Genomic DNA, 14,088 nt, shown 5'->3' on the forward strand with positions numbered 1-14,088 from the left:
GCCCTTCACAGATTCCTGTGGGACCGAGTGCATCCAACATCAATACTATCGCTGAGTCAAGATCAATTCCAATCGGAACAACTCTGACACAGTGACCAACTAATCGTTTTCAAGTGCCAAGGCCTACTCTCCATCGCCATCGCCTCACACTTTTGAAAAAACAGAGCATTTGTGGGCGGATATTTTCTGCTACATGCTACACTGATTGTTTTCTCTTTTTTTTTCCTTGTATTTTGTCGCCCGAATTAGTAAGGGTTTAGACTGAAATCGACATGGAGAGATTCTTGATTTATTTGATTTCCGATCGTTCCATTACTGCGTTCGTTTGTTCGGGCTGTCGCCCACAACATGCTACCTATATTCAATCAATTTTTGCCGAAAATGAATTGTTTTCAACGATGGATGTCCTTCCATGATTAACTGTACAAGTATCGAAGTGTCCTGGGTGTGGTGACCCCTTTCCCAATCATCTAGCAAAGCGTGTTCGTCATTAGACCACAATGTGACTTAGCAGTTTAGTGTTAAACTATTTTTAGCATCGTAATATGAAAGAGCCTCAAACAAATCCTGGCGCACTTTAGTAGTTGTATGTCCGCCTTCTCCACCCAAACGTCGTGTTGCCCTCGAGGGAACACTCACACACACACACACACACACACGCGCGCGCGCGCACACACACACACACACACACACACGCACAAACACACGACACAAACTCCCTTTCTACCACACACACACACACACACACACACACGTACACACACACACACACACACACACACGTACACACACACGCACACACACACACACACACAAACACACAAACACACACACACACACACACACACACACAACCTTCCCACCCCACTTCACCCACTCCCACCCCTACAACCCACCACCCATCCAAATCCCTCTAACCAGCGGCAGTAAAAAAACAAAATTGCACTTTACAAAATAAAACAGGCAGCGGTTATGTGCAGTGTGGTCTTGTGTCGCGTTGATGAAAAGAAGCGAAGCAGCGGGAGTCCGGCAAAATGGAAAACAGTCTCGGCGTCCCTTAACAAAAAGCAATGGCGGCCAACAAGGGGGCAGCACTCAGGCAGAAAATAGGGGGCGGAAGTGGAGAGAGGACGCACAGGGCGCCACCATGACACGCGGGCTTTTCTCCGCCTCGCCACCAAAATACCAAAAGACGGGTCGAAAATCCTGCTCAACCTCAGCACGCCTATACAAAACATTCTCTCTCAAAGGATTAGAGTGACTTCATGTTTGGTCTTAATCGATACACATTGGCATTGGTGTCGAATAGCTACTGCTGAAGGGACGATAAAAAAAAGACACCAACCTATATAATTATATATACAGGAACTAGAGGAATACCCGGCTTCGCCGGGGTGAATCGCGAGACAGAGACAGACAGCGTGGCGCACCACAATCACCTTTGAAGGCGAAGTCCTGTCAAACGGGATTGAGAATTTTAGAGCTTATTTCTAAGCCCTATATTATCTGTTATGGCTTCTCAAATGCCAGAACATACAGACAGAGCAAGCAAAGAGGGAAGCGGGCGAGTCTCTCTCTCGGAGTTTTCCGGCGTAATTGTACAGACAGACAAAAGCCGCCAGACCTCATCACAAACAGAACTCTACAATCCACAGGTGTTGCCCACACACACACACAAACGCACACACACACACAGAAGCCGTATATATATATATATATATATATATATATATATGTATATCTATCTCTACAAGAGATAGATGACAGTGTATTTTTCGCGTGGCTATAAATTTATTCGACCTTTTCACTTTTACAGTAAGGACAACTTACGGGTGCAATGACAGCGTTCTGGACAGTGCAGTGACATTCTAAAAATAGTAACGTAGTAACGGGAATATGGATTGACGCCACACGAAGGAAGGGAGATAAACGCTGAAAACACTGGAGAAGCTAAGGTCCCTCCCAGGTGGAATGGGAACAGCACGAAAATGATTCAGTGGCCTGAACATTTCATGTTGAGTCCCATCGCTGTCGACGACGCCAAATGTAACCGAGTGCCGACACACCACAATCACCTTTGAAGGCAAAGTCCACTCAAACGGGATTGAGAATAACTGTTATGGCTTCTCGAAGGAAGGCCTGAACATACTGACACTCCAAAGCCGCTAGACCACATCACAAACAGAACTCTACAATCCACAGGTGTTGCCCCCCCCCCCCCCCCCACACACACACACACACACACACACACACAGAAGCCGTGTATATATATATGTTTATGTGTGTGTGTGTGTGTGGGCAACACCTGTGGATTGTAGAGTTCTGTTTGTGATGTGGTCTGGCGGCTTTGGTGTGTCTGTATGTTCAGGCCTTCCTTTGAGAAGCCATAACAGTTATACTCAATCCCGTTTGAGTGGACTTCGCCTTCAAAGGTGATTGTGGTGTTTCGGCACTCGGTTACATTTGGCGTCGTCGACAGCGATGGGACTCGACATGAAATGTTCAGGCCACTGAATCATTTTCGTGCTGTTCCCATTCCACCTGGGAGGGACCTAAGCTTGGCGGGTCCATGGTTCGGAACTTTGGGGACAAAGTTCATTCAAAGAGGGTAGAGTGTGACAGGGAGACTACCGTCGCCCTTCACAGCAGACTCTGCAGAGTTGTTCGCCTCAGAAGTTGTGGGCTTTCCTTGCATGTACCCGTAAGTTGTCCTCACTGTAAAAGTGCAAAGGTCGAATCTATTTATCGAAAAATCCACTGTCATCTATCTCTATATATTTATATAGATATAGATAGATATATACGGCTTCTGTGTCTGTGTCTATGTGTGTGTGTGTGTGTGTGTGTGTGTGTGGAGGCAACACCTGTGGATTGTAGAGTTCTGTTTGTGATGGGGTCTGGCGACTTTTGTCTGTCTGTATGGACCAAAATAAGGAAATTCAAATGCAGACACAAGCAGGCTGAACGTCCTCTTATGCACGAAGGAAAAAAATATGAAAGCCTTCCTGAAAAAGCAGAACTGTTTGCAGATATTTTTGCAGCAGCAAGCCAAACAGATAAACTGTTATGTGAGCAGGAACTCTTCCGTAAGAACTGGGAGGATAAACAGGACTTAAACGACCCAGAACTCAACCCTTCCTTAAAAATAAATGCTCCCTTATCCATTCAAGAACTGAAAACGGCTATAGCATCGGTGACAAAAGTCCGATCCGCCTGTGGTTCTGATCCAATAAACTATCAGGTCATACAACATTTACCAAACCAAGGATTAAATCTTTTACTGGATTTTTATTCAACATGCTGGAAGTCTGGCCTGATTCCCACAGCTTGGAAAGAGGCTGTTGTGATCCCCATTTTAAAGCCTGGAAAACCAAGAGCTAACCCTTCCAACTGGCGCCCTATATCTCTGACCTCCCATCTGAGCAAAATCTATGAAAGAATACTAAAATCCAGACTAGAAGATGAAATGGAAAGAAAAAAGGTAATACCCCTGTGCCAAGCTGGTTTCCGTCGAGGCAGGGGTGTCTCGGATCACATTGTAAAACTGTCCTCTAAAATTAAGAAAGCTCTCTCACGCAAGAAGTCTCTCTTTGCTGTCTTTTTTGACATCAAAAAAGCCTACGATACAGTATGGCACCAACGATTGTTGTTCAAATTGAAGCAATTAGGCATCAGTGGTAATATGTTTCAATACATAAAAAGCTTTCTACTGAACAGATCCTTTCAAACTGATTATAAAGGTGCCAAATCATCCACTCGCAAAGTTGACATGGGAGTGCCACAGGGCTCAGTAATAGCACCACTGCTTTTTAGCATTATGCTGCATGACATATCGACAATTAAAACACATGGAGCCGAACTGACGCTTTATGCGGATGATATTGCTCTATGCAAAGAGTATCAAAACAAAACCTATAAAACAGAACACAAATTCTCTAAAGAGTGGCAAACAGCTATAGATAACATTGCGAACTATATGCGGGAGAATGGCTTCACTCTCTCTGCCGAGAAAACTGTATTCGTTGTCTTTACAAACCGAAAACTGGAAGATCGAGAAAAGATACAGTTCTCACTAGATAAATCTGTTGTCTCACCCAGTCAGCAGGTGAAATATCTGGGCGTAGTTTTCACCTCAAATGGACTATGGACTGCTCACTTAAAGTATCTTTTAAGCAAAGCAAATAAGACCATCAACCTTCTTAAAATACTGGCTGCCCAACCATGGGCAAAGTGCCCAGTTATTCTAACAAACATCACCAGAGCTCTTATAAGATCAAGACTATCATATGGACAGGAGGCCTACTTCTCGTCGGCTCGAAAATGGCTTGATAAGCTACAGTCAGCGGAATGTCGTGCCCTTCGGCTTGCCCTCGGACACCCAAGGCATTCAAAGCAGGCCATTGTATACCACCAAGCAGGATTCCTCCCTCTTGACATGTGGCGGCGTAAGTGCTGCGCAGATTACAATGTTCGAGCCAACACAGTGCAAAACTCAACAAAAGAGGAGCTACAACCGCATTACAATCATGTCCAAAACAAAAAGGCCCACTTTGGCACTACTTTCTCCTCACTGGCTCAATTCAATGCTTCACTCTTTAGTGAAATCAGTGTCGACCCAAATGATGTGGCCCAAAACCCCATATCTCGTGATCCCTCATGGACAATGAAAGAAATGAATTTTGACACAGAATATTGCACAGCTACAAAGGATGATCAGTTATTACTCAGGATACAAGCCCTTGAGCACATTGATACTGTATACAAAGGCCATGTTCATGTTTACACAGACGGGTCAGTGTTGGATGACAAGAAGGCTGGCGCAGCTTTTGTAATCCCCAGCGATGACATGACTGGGAAATTTAAACTGTGCAACAGAAACTCGATCTTCTCAGCTGAGCTCCTTGCCATCTGCATGTCGCTTGTTCATCTCAATCTCAAGAACACTCCTCCTCAAAAGATAGCTATATTCTCTGACTCCAAAGCAGCCATTGAAGCATTGAGATCTAACAAAAGATCAAAAAGACATGATCTTGTCATTGCCATAAAGGAGCTGGCAAATAAAATTATAAAAAAAGGAAGCGAGATTAACCTGGTCTGGTGTCCAGCACACGTGAACGTGCCTGGCAACGAGAAAGCGGACAAAGCCGCTAAAGAAGCTGCCCAAGGCATGGGCGCCTCCGAGGTAGACCTGCCATTGTCTGCTTCTGAGATCAGTAGCCTTACAGACTCTCTTCTCTGGAGAGAATGGAGGGACAAATATATGCACAAGGCTATAAGCTCTGGCTGGCTCATTCGGGAAGCCCCATCAAAACAGATGAACACCTATAATGCATGCCCACGTGTAATAAAAAGGATTAACCGCCTAAGGGCAGAAGCTGGGAGTTACCAATTTCTAGAGCTTAAATGCACCTGTCAATCCGACCTCACCATTGCTCATTTGACTTTGGAGTGTGATTTGAACTCATGCCACTTTCAACCCCTGACTCAGTTTATAAACTCAAATAGAAATATTCTGCCAAATACCTCAAAGGAAAAATTAAGCTATCTTTTAAGTTTTAATAAAGACCTTGGGTGGCAAGGTCCCAAACTTATCGCTGGACTTATGCACACGCACCCACTTGGTCCCTGGATATGAAGAGACATTGCTGCGGCTGACGCCATTGCTTCTCATACAGCTACTATATATTTTTATCAGATCTTTTAAAAATACCATTTTATATCCAAGTATCTCTTAACACCATTTTTAATTAGATGAGCGAGAGTGTGCGGGGGGGGGGGGGGGGGGGGGGGCGGGAGGGTGGTGAACCACTGTACATAAAGGGAAAGTTTGTGTGCGTGCCTGTGTGTGTTCTTAATCTAAGACAAATGTCGCCAATGTTTTTACAGAGTGACGTTAAATAAACGATTTTATCATCATCTGTCTGTATGTTCTGGCATTTGAGAAGCCATAACAGATAATATAGGGCTTAGAAATAAGCTCTACAATTCTCAATCCCGTTTGACAGGACTTCACCTTCAAATGTGATTGTGGTGAACCGCCACGCTGTCTGTCTCTGTCTCGCGATTCACCCCGGCGAAGCCGGGTATTCCTCTAGTCTTTATATAAATAAGAAATTACGTTAAACCTATAGACTTTATAGGGGAAGGAAAAATGCATATTTTGTGCCAGAAAAGTGAGGTTCGCTGACTGTACAAGTTACATTACAACCAATTACAGCACTGCAATTCTATTTTGACAGAAAGTTAATTCGTGTACACTCGTTTTAGAACACCGCGATTTAAAACTCTCCTTTTAACAACTTGTTTTCTCAAATGTTCAGTTCATAACCTGCGTAAATGTACCCCATTTTAAGGATTGATTTTTGCTTAGATGTTTTAAGGTCTTAATGGTTGTTCCAAGTAGTTTAAACGCATAATCAGATATTCACTGTCCACTGCTTCAGAAATCTGCTCAATCCCTCCCCCCCCCCTCCCATCCCGCCTCCTTAGGCGCTTCAGAGTGTGATGAAAAGTTAAAAATGCAGGTGCTTTGCTACTTGAAAGATTTCCTCTTTTTCTTTGAGCCGACAGGAGTCGCAGCGTGAGTTGGATGGGCGGCAATAAGAAAATGATTGATAGCACGCTTAATTACACACGCCATTGTCATCGTCCCGTCGTCATTTACACTAACGTCAACGGCTGGAAATGGCGAGAAGACGAGCGTTAAGCCGGGTAGGAGGGAGTAGGCCTTTAATATGAAACTGAGCAAACGAATGTTGAACCGATTGTACTGTGTTCAACGCTATCTGAAAATAAGACATTTCCTACTCAGGGTATACTATCCAGATCGCAGTCACGTTCCACAATCACCTCCGTAAAGAAACCAACAATCAAAAAACAATATATTACGCATCATGCCCCCCTCCCCCTCCCCTTCAACACCAGATATGAAAAATAAAAGACAAAAAAGATGGTGCAATTTGTTGCAATCTGCGAGTCACGACAATAATCTCTGTAGCTATGAAAATGCCGAAAACTTACAATAGACTAGGACAGATTTCAGAAAATCTAACACCCTCGGGCATTTGTGGGTAATTAATGGCAACAGGTTGTTTCTTATAGATTTGGGTGTGCTGAATCCATTTCTGCCTGTTGCCAAAGTCAAAAATGCCTATATTCGTTACTATTCAACGGTTTCCAAGATGGCCGCCATGATATCAAGAGACTACTAATTCTCAAACAAATGCTTATATCTTTGGTGTTTTTAGAGATACAGTGTTAATTTTTGGCTAGTTGGTAGATGGCCGAAAGGCAATGGTTGCCTTGTCAGAGTATTTGACCTTGACCTTAAGTCAAGGTCACATGAGACTTGACAATATTGACTTGTACTGTTTTGTCATGTGTGCATTTTAAGTTGTCTTTTGGCAGTAAACTACTGCGAACTAATCACTAAAAATAAGTGATATTACCCAGTAGGTATTCAGCATTAAAATGAATATACATTGATCATCATTCTGACAAGGTCAAGGTCATTTTGACCCCATATTTCAGATGTGTTTAAACTTGGACGCCATCAAGATTTGCAGTGGCTCATCTGTTGTACACACTGGACATCTGATTCAACAATTACATTTCAGCAGGGGTTCAGATCAATGGTGCACAATCAACTAGGTCAAAGGTCAAGGTCAAGGTCAAAGGTCACTATTTGGACCATTTATTCTCAAAAACGGGGCCTAAAATAGAGATAAGCCATTTGTGAGTAATTATGGTGTGCTCTTCCCATTTCTGCTGTATGACAAAGTGTATATTTGCTAGTTTGTCCTGTATCATTAAATATTCAAAATGGCCGCCACAAGCCTGAAAACTCACCCACACACAAAAACTGACAATTCTTTAAACATAACCACTCTATTTATTATCAACTTTTGTTTCAACATACGTTTGTATCAATAACGTTGCATAATCAGTACAAATTTCAACAACATTTAAGATGTTATGGTATTTCTGTGGCAATTATAACACAATATACACAAATCTCAAATGGGCTAAAGCTGAATATCAGAATCTGCTGGTAGTGAGGCTCGGTGGTCTCCATACGTCCCTCAACTTCCTCAAAACCATCGGGCGTCACATGGAGTGCTCTGGTCTTCTGGATCTGTTGGTCGAGAGCAATGTCCTTGGCCCGAAAACAGCTGAACAGGTGCTGGCAGGCAAGTCCTATGTCAGAGGGATGCGAACTCATAAGTTGACCTGGCAAGCCTTGTGGAGAATACTCCTACCACAGTTGCTGCAGTACGTCCACGGCAGTGATGATGAGCTCGCACAAGAGATTGAAGACGAGATGGTTCGTGATGACACAGCAGCACTTGTACATCTTCTTGCCAACAAACGCTTCACAGACCTTGTGGACTCGTTTGCTGCTTCGCGGGCCAATCCAAACTTCCAGTTCTGGTGGGAGTACCTGAAGATGGTAGAAATTCTTCTCCAGTTCACACGCGCCAGTAGAGATGGCGACTGGAATCTGCATCTTCAAGCTTTCACGGCAATGCTCCCCTACTTCATGAGATATGATCATACCAACTATGCTCGATGGGGCACAGTCTACATCAGTGAAATGAATCAGCTCCCCGAAGAAGTGAAGAAGGAATTTGAAGCTGGGCACTTTGTTGTGAAGAGGAGCCAGAGCAAGTTCAACCAGGTGGACCCAGATCAAAGTCAAGAATGGCTGAACGGGATTGGAAAGTCATGTGGAGGGATTGTGGGCATCACAAAGACACCGTCTGCTCTGAACCGTTGGGCCCTCTCGTTCAATCTCCGATCTCACATTGCAGGAGAAACAAGAGCAGTCTTTGGAGGAGAGGTTGACGAGAAGAGCATTCACAACGAATGCAACAAGGCCAGAAAAAGACAAGACAAAACTGATGAAGAAAAGTTGTTTGACAACCTTAAACGCTTCAAGGTTTTTTCTCTGGGTGTGCCTGAAGATCTGCAGAACATTGCATCGAAGGATCTTACAACCAAGAACATGGAAGAAAACCTGTTGACAGCACGTGAAAAAGGACAAGAACAGGTGAAAACATTTGTTCGGGAGAGACTTGTGCCCTGCGAAGAGAGGAAAATGAAATTCCGCGATGCTCTGCCGAAGAACAAGCCTCTGACATTTGCCAGTCTGTACGAGGTGAAGCAGAAGGATGCAAAGAGTGGGAAACAAAAGACGGTCAAAGCTGACAGAAAGATTCTTCAGCGGTTGATCACGGCCTATGAAGCAGGGCGCAGTGTTGATCTTTCTGTGATCATGAAGCATGAGCTGATGCCAGTACCCCCTTCACTTGCTGAAACTGATGGCAGTTTAAGGTCAGGATCAAAAGCAAGCTTGCTTAAAATCCTCACAAGTGGTGTAAACTGTCCTCCAGGCATTGAAGCACAAGAGCTTGGAGACAAGGCAACACTTGTCGTTGATGGGCAAGCACATGTTTGTGCACTTGGAAAGCCACAAGGTGCAGCTACATTTGGTGATCTTGCTGACACATTCGTCAAGTCTCTCCTTGCCCAAGGACATGCCTTTAAACGCACCGACATCGTCTTTGATCGGTATGATCAGCTGTCAATCAAAGGTGGAACAAGAAAGAAGCGGAGCAAAGGAGCTCAGCCCATCAGGAAACTGATAGAGTCTAAGGACACACCCCTGCCAGCCAAATGGGACAACTTCATGTCTCACCCTGAGAACAAAGCTGATCTGGCCAAATTTCTGTCTCGGCAACTCATCCTGCAGGCACCAGATGACAAAACTGTTGTGGTTTCCGGTGGTTTCAGTGATCCAACTCAAGTTGAGTCATCCAAGCCAGACGTGGACCGACTCCGCTAGAGGCCAGTCACGAAGAGGGTGATACACGTGTTGTTCTGCATTGTGTGAACAGCGATGCAACCAGCCTGGTTGTTTCTTCACAAGACACAGATGTAGCTGTATTGATTCTTGCACATTTTGACAAAATGAAGTGCAAGAAAGTGTGGATGAAAACTGGCACAGCAAAGTGTAGACAGTACATCCCAGTTCACAATATTGCCAAGAGACCTGACATGGAGAAGGCAAAGCTCCAGAACTTGATAGGATTCCACGCCATCACTGGCTCGGATTCCACATCTTTCCTGTCTGGCCAAGGCAAGGTATCTGGGTGGAAAGTGTTTCAGCAACATCACCAGCTGCTGGCAAATTTGGGGAAAGGGCAGCTGACAGACGACACGTCAAAAGAAGCAGAGCAGTTCGTTTGCAAGCTGTACATCTGAAACTGTGAGACTGCAGATGGTGCCAGAACCATCATGTTCCGGAAAGCCACCGCCCCAGAAAATCTGCCCCCATCCAGTGATGCTCTGAGCTTCCACATCAAGAGAGCTCATTATCAGGCCTCAGTCTGGCAACAAGCTCATGAGAAGAAGCCGAACCTGCCGCCGATTGAAAGCATGGGCTGGCAACTGAAGGATGGCGTCTTCCTCCCCGTCCTGAAAACCCTTCCGTCTGTTCCAGACGCGTGCCTAGACATCATCTTCTGCACCTGCCAGAAGCAGTGCAGCAGTGGAAGGTGCAGATGCAGAAAGGCGAAGCTACCATGCACAGCAGCGTGCAAATGCCGGGAAATGCACGAGGAGTGTCTTAACGAGTGGTGAACTGACCGTGACCCTTTGGACGTGTGTGATGTTCATTGACCTTACCATATGAAATGTGAACATTTGACATTGTTTGCTGAATGCCTGTACATAGCTGATATGTTTACCTGTTGCTGAGCTTGTTCTCAACATGTTTCGGAAGTTTTTTTCTCGTGACAGAGTATTATGGAACATTAACGTTTGTCATGCTTCAGATTTGTGTATATTGTGTTATAATTGCCACAGAAATACCATAACATCTTAAATGTTGTTGAAATGTGTACTGATTATGCAACGTTATTGATACAAACGTATGTTGAAACAAAAGTTGATAATAAATAGAGTGGTTATGTTTAAAGAATTGTCAGTTTTTGTGTGTGGGTGAGTTTTCAGGCTTGTGGCGGCCATTTTGAATATTTAATGATACAGGACAAACTAGCAAATATACACTTTGTCATACAGCAGAAATGGGAAGAGCACACCATAATTACTCACAAATGGCTTATCTCTATTTTAGGCCCCGTTTTTGAGAATAAATGGTCCAAATAGTGACCTTTGACTTTGACCTTGACCTTGACCTTTGACCTAGTTGATTGTGCACCATTGATCTGAACCCCTGCTGAAATGTAATTGTTGAATCAGATGTCCAGTGTGTACAACAGATGTGCCACTGCAAATCTTGATGGTGTCCAAGTTTAAACACATCTGAAATATGGGGTCAAAATGACCTTGACCTTGTCAGAATGATGATCAATGTATATTCATTTTAATGCTGAATACCTACTGGGTAATATCACTTATTTTTAGTGATTAGTTCGCAGTAGTTTACTGCCAAAAGACAACTTAAAATGCACACATGACAAAACAGTACAAGTCAATATTGTCAAGTCTCATGTGACCTTGACTTAAGGTCAAGGTCAAATACTCTGACAAGGCAACTATTGCCTATCGGTCATCTACCAACTAGCCAAAAATTAACACTGTATCTCTAAAAACACCAAAGATATAAGCATTTGTTTGAGAATTAGTAGTCTCTTGATATCATGGCGGCCATCTTGGAAACAGTTGAATAGTAACGAATATAGGCATTTTTGACTTTGGCAACAGGCAGAAATGGATTCAGCACACCCAAATCCATAAGAATCAACCTGTTGCCATTAATTACCCACAAATGCCTACCTCTTTTTATTTAGGCCTCTTTTGGAGAATTTATCCTAGTCTACAACATGTCATGCCTGAGCTTATCTCGTCATATTCACGAACACACTGAATTTGTTCAACCCAATCCCTAAGATGAAGTCTTCATAACTGCAACACAAAATGGCTCGTAACAGGCCTACATCGCCACAAGACTTCAGCCCTTACCGTCAGCCTGTCCAGGTCATATCTCAGAAGTAAATCATGCAGCAGTAAACACACCTGTTTCACAACGGACACCTGTTTTACAGCGAACACCTGTTCCACAAAGGACACTGTGTGCATTGTCGGCCGCGAAACGGGACGCTGTGTGTGTTGTAAGAAACAACAAAGAGAGATATTACTTTAAAGAGCAAGGAGCGGCCTTTGAAGGTGTGGGAGTGTGCGCTTGCATCTGTCTTTGTCTCTGTCTCTCTGTGTCTCTGTCTGTCTCTGTCTCTGTCTCTCTGTGTCTCTGTCTGTCTGTCTGTCTGTCTGTCTCTGTCTGTCTCTCTCTCTCTCTCTCTCTCTCTCTCTCTCTCTCGTGCGTGCGTGCGTGCGTGCGTGCGTGCGTGTGTGTGTGTGTGTGTGTGTTAGAGAGAGAGATAGAAAGAGAGAGAAAGAGATAGAGAATATATCAGTCGGTCTGTCTGTATGCCTGCCTGCCTGCGACCATGCCCGCCTGCTTGCTTGTGCATCCGTCCTACTTTTCTAAAGCTTCCAGACTGCTTCAACAAGTATAGATCAATCAGGACATAGGCCCCAACAGCGTAAAAAAAAAAGAAAATAAACGGGGCTGGGCCGCTATTGCGCGGGGCCGCTATTGCGCGAATCTAACCCTAACCCTAACCCTAACCCTAACCCTAACCCTAAAGATTCGCGCAATAGCGGCCCCGCGCAATAGCGGCCCGCGCAATAGCGGGCCGACCCCAAATAAACAACCATACACAGCTTCAACTCACGACACACATATAAAACAAGTCGCGTAAGGCGAAAATACAACATTTAGTCAAGCTGTCGAACTCACAGAATGAAACTGAAGGCAATGCAATTTTTCAGCAAGACCGTATACTCGTAGCATCGTCAGTCCACCGCTCGTGGCAAAGGCAGTGAAATTGACAAGAAGAGCGGGGTAGAAGTTGCGCTGAGAAGGATAGCACGCTTTTCTGTACCTCTCTTCGTTTTAACTTTCTGAGCGTGTTTTTAATCCAAACATATCATATCTAAATGTTTTTGGAATCAGGAACCGACAAGGAATAAGCTAAAAGTGTTTTTAAGTTGATTTCGAAAATTTAATTTTGATCATAATTTTTATATTTTTAATTTTCAGAGCTTGTTTTTAATCCAAATATAACATATTTATATGTTTTTGGAATCCGAAAATGATGAAGAATAAGATGAACGTAAATTTGGATCGTTTTATAAAAACATTATTTTTTTTTACAATTTTCATTTTAATGACCAAAGTCATTAATTAATTTTTAAGCCACCAAGCTGAAATGCAATACCGAAGTCCGGCCTTCGTCGAAGATTGCTTGGCCAAAATTTCAATCAATTTGATTGAAAAATGAGGGTGTGACAGTGCCGCCTCAACTTTTACCAAAAAGCCGGATATGACGTCATCAAAGGTATTTATCGAAAAAAAGGAAAAAACGTCCGGGGATATCATTCCCAGGAACTCTCATGTAAAATTTGATAAAGATCGGTCCAGTAGTTTGGTCTGAATCGCTCTATACACACACACGCACAGACAGACACACACACACACACACACACACACACACACACACACCACGACCCTCGTCTCGATTCCCCCTCTATGTTAAAACATTTAGTCAAAACTTGACTGAATGTAAAAAGAGTGAAAAAGAGAGAGAGAGAAAAAAAAATCTGCAGGCAAAGTTTAGCAAGGCAACAGCTGTTTTGATGGAATGACGCCTGTATACGCGATACTCGTCGAGTTCACCGAGTACACTCACCACCTTATTGTTCCAACTACCTTTTTCTCGTTCCTGTCCCGCCTGGCACAGACGATGACTGACGAGGCTGTAAGATTAAAGACTTTGAAAATGCATGCTGTGTTTCGCTGTTTCTTCTTTTCTGTGTGTTTTTCTCTCGCCCCCCCCCCCCCCCCCCACCCCCCCCCACCCCCCCCACCTTCGCCCATCCCTCGCGCGCTTTTCCTTCAACCTATATCCTATAGTTTTTGTGTGTGTATGTGGGTGTTTTTTTTCTCACTTGGTGTGGTTGTTGGTAAAAATGTGGAGCGCGTGCGTGCGTGCATGTGTGTGT

Source organism: Littorina saxatilis, linkage group LG12, assembly GCF_037325665.1.
Source record: "Littorina saxatilis isolate snail1 linkage group LG12, US_GU_Lsax_2.0, whole genome shotgun sequence".
In the NCBI taxonomy this organism is placed as follows: domain Eukaryota; kingdom Metazoa; phylum Mollusca; class Gastropoda; order Littorinimorpha; family Littorinidae; genus Littorina; species Littorina saxatilis.